Below are 4,379 nucleotides of genomic sequence, written 5' to 3' on the forward strand. Positions count from 1 at the left end.
TGGTACATACATCCTCTGTAGACGAGGGGCTTCATTATATTTCCACGGTTGGTTTTAGCGACCACACCATTTAGGATTTTAAACCTCTATCACTGCCTCCCTGAAGTGAACTTTCTCTTTGTTTGTTTGGTGTGTTATTTATTCCCCTGTAGATCTCATACTTCCCTTACAACTCAGAAGTGACCCCCCTCCTCACCTTTGTCCACACAAACCTTCCCACCTTTACACCCCCTCCCCTTCTCCCCTTTTTGTTAACACTGATTATGTTTGTGGACTCTCACAGACATTGTTTGTAAAACTAAGAATTCTGCAGCAGAATATTTTTGGAGACAATTGCTGTACAGTATTTCTAAGCTCTATTTTTGTATATTGCTATTTTGGAGAAAATAATATGCTTTTTTTTTTCTTTTCTTGTTTTTGCTAATTTCATGTTTATTCATTTTAAGAAAATGTTGCATGTGACTGACTTGAACTGTAAATAAAATTTCCAGGTTTTGGAAAGAATTGAGTGTTTTTCTTTACACACGGGTCAGAATCAGAATATCTTAGCAAAAACGACTGATCCAGAGTTACACAGGGCTAAACAGAGATACATTTAATGCAAAGTTGTTATTATAATTCTATTTAAAGTGTTTTCCAGATACACAAATGTGCTCAGAAGTTTAATGACTCTCTTTGACTTTATTTCAAACTCATAACTTGGACTTTGTCAAGCTGACCAGAGAAACCTTTTCAAGATTGTAATACCGCCACCTTGTGGTTAAAATGCGTCTGTCTGTACTCAATACCGGTAGCAGCTAATCACCGTAGCCTCGAGTGGAGATGAGGAGTAGGCTTTAAGAGGCTCTGGCAGGTTTACTCTTTTCTTTTTGAGATTAACAATTTTTATTTTCATTATTTCAACAATATAATAACATACAAACCCCTCCCAAGCCACCACCATTCATGCCACTCACTACCGCTGTGCTTCTTCATGTACAGCTATTACACTAGTTGCATCAATGTAAGCGAAACAGAATAACTATAACAAAAAAAGAAAAATACAGAAAATACCTCCAAACAAGGTCAATACATCAAATAAATAAAGTAAGCTCTATATTAGAGAGAGTATTTGCCCCACTTTGCTTCATATAGATCCAATCTACCCAGTCGTTTATATGACATTTTATCAAATGCTGCAACTCATGCCATCTCCACAGCCCACTCTTGTAGAGACGGCAACCCCTCCGTCCCCCATCCCCTGATGAGTATTTCCCTGCCAATCATAATACTGATTTGGACATAACTTTTGATATGTTTATCCTGCCCTGTCAGAACTGAGTGATCACCCAAAACAAATAATCTAAGGCTGAATGGTATTTGTATCTCTGCAATTTCACACAGATTATCATAAATAGTATTCCAAAACTGTTGGACTTTATCACATGACCATAAAACATGAACTAAACTACCTTCCTCAGATTTGCATTGCCAGCAGTTCGATGTGGGTAATAATCCTAATCTAAATAATTTGGAAGGAGTCCTATAACAACAATGTATAATTTTGAACTGTATAAGGCGTACTCTTGCATCCCTTGAAGCTACTTTAACATTTTTACAAATTCTGTGAGGTTTTCTCTTTTCAAACTCTACATGCACAAATAGTTTCCATTTTCAAAATGACACTTTCCAGACCCAACCGATGACAAACGGCTTTACAAAACGTTGTCAACATACACACGCACTCTGCCTAAACACTTCAGATACCATTTTCTGCATTTCTACATGCCTGTATCATTTCCCCCAGGTACTTAAAAGTAACACATTATGGTTAAGATGCTCCTTAGTTCAGTTTTAGCACTTTGAAGAATAAGGCTGGTCGATTGATGCTGCATTATTTGGGGCTCTGTCAACAGTGTTTTGCATCTTCAGTCACAAGATATAGTGAAATATTTTTACATGGTGGGGGTTCATGTCCTCACTGCCCCTAGTACAAATCTGTCCTGTTGTTTCTGTCGGCTGTGTCACCTGAGGGCCACTGGCATCACCCTGATGCACACTGTACCTGTTCAGGTAGTTTCACACCCATTCAGCTTCTGTAAATGCTGACATTCATTAACAAATCCTAACTGCCTTCGCACCAAGGTGACATCAATGTCAATGACTGACCCAAAAAACAAAACACACACATCACTAAAGGGCCACTTCACCTAAAATGAAGAGTGCCTTAAAGGACGTGTTGCATTGTTAGCTATTGTGTGTTAACGCAGCACGTTTCCAAATAAATGTGTCTTTAGTTAAATCTCAGCAGATTCAAGTCTGGTTGTTTTTCAGCAAAAGAGTAAAACAAATCAAAATCATGTCTGACCAAAATTTTATTCGCAGTAACAGAAGAGACCACAGTAAAAGGCTGTCTTTAAACCTTTCTCTTAAAGTGGCTGAGGCCTGTTTTGTTTTGTTATTGATGAATAGGACCACTTTGGCAAACAGTCTCAGTTTCATTTTAATGTACACACCCAGGACACCTTTAAAGTCATTTATCGTATCCTCACCTCCCATTTAACAAAACAGACATTGATGAAATGGAAATTTCTTTTCTGTAATTACTGAGTGAGGATGACATGTCAGTATGCTGATGACAACTTGTTTGTCAACAAATAAGTAATAAATATGACACAGTGTGACAGAAAACACAGTCAGACTGCACTGTTTTGGATTATATATTCCGAGTGCGAAATATATTTTCATGGTTTGTTTCATCTTATTTATGTCTTGTATATAGATAAAAAAAATCAGAATCAGGTTTATTATTGTTTTTAAGCTTTCACCAAGAAAAGAATTTGCATTGATATATTGGCGCAAAACAAGAAAGTAAACGACTTCTGCAAAAGTTGAGAAACATCAGTACAAGTACACATTTACAGTGAAAATATGGAAACAACATACTGAAAATACTTTTAACAACAAGAAATTTCGATCAGCAGTTACATCTTAAAACCTCGATATCATGGAGATTAGACACATAATACATTTTAAAGAAGGACTGTTTGTTTTATGTAGGATTTTAAGAAAACAGTTCACCTTAAAATCCTGCCTAAAAACTCGACACTGGTGCAAGTTTAGCCTGGCTGATGTTTGTAAAAAGAGAAACTTTAAAAACAAACTAGCAGTCAAATGTTTCATTAAAACAATAATAATGATGATAATAATAAGACACAAACTGAGATATTTCAACCAACGTTTATTGTAACATTTGAACACACAGGATCATCTAGATTTTCAAAACCCATCAGCGTGAGTGCTTCATAATTAGGTTATATTTCAACATAAATTACTTTGTAGGTGGGTAACAGTGGCTTTATGCTGTAAAAAAAACACAACCAAGTTACACAATAAAAAGTAACTTGTAGAGAGCAACACTGAAGTGGAACACAACCAGACTGCTCGTGTACATAATCCCAGCATGTGCAGCAGCAGTGTTAGTGGCAGTGGTGTTTGTGTTTGTCGAGTTTGCTGCCGTTGCTGCTGCTGCGGTCGTAGCGGCCGCGTTTGTCGCGGCTGCGGACGTAGCGGCTGCCGTCGCGCCTCTTGCAGTCGTAGCGGCTGCGGACGTAGCGGCTGCCGTCGCGCCTCTTGCAGTCGTAGCGGCTGCGGACGTAGCGGCTGCCGTCGCGCCTCTTGCAGTCGTAGCGGCTGCGGTCGCGGCTCTTGCAGTCGTAGCGGCTGCCGTCGCGGCGGCTGCGGACGTAGCGGCTGCGGTCGCGGCTCTTGCAGTCGTAGCGGCTGCTGTCGCGGCGGCTGCGGTCGTAGCTCCCGCAGTTGTGACTGCCTGACTGTTTGCTGATGCAGATAAGCCCAAAAAAAGGGAAGAGAAGTCGGTATCAAGAGATTTGTGGGTTGTATCCCTTTCCCAAAAACTGCAATTCATTGCAACAAGAAAACCACATTTTACTCACCGATGAGCAGGAGGTGTAGCAGAATTGTCAGAAGCATTTCAAATCTCTGTTAGGTCTGAAAGAAAGATGAAAATGATGTTTTATTACTTGATTCAGCAAAACTGTTCCTCCCACTTAACATGTGAGTTAAAGGTTAGATTGAACATCAGAGATTTCTAACAAATGTGACATAAAACAAACAAATAATGACGAAAAAACTAAAAAAATAAATCAGAATATTGTAATGAAATCAGTGAAGCTACACACAGAAAGAACAAAAGACTGTACTTACAAAACAAAAATATTTATACAAATTGATGCCTTTAGCTGTGACGTCCTGTCCGTGTCCCTCTTTAATTAAGTTCGCCCTCAGGTGTGCACCTTTAACTCGAGCAGAGTGTTTTTGCTGCCTTTATACGGCCAATGACGGCCATACGTGAACAAAGGTGTGAAGGAAACCCATCT

This window comes from Scatophagus argus, chromosome 2 (genome assembly GCF_020382885.2).
Source record: "Scatophagus argus isolate fScaArg1 chromosome 2, fScaArg1.pri, whole genome shotgun sequence".
Lineage (NCBI taxonomy): Eukaryota > Metazoa > Chordata > Actinopteri > Scatophagidae > Scatophagus > Scatophagus argus.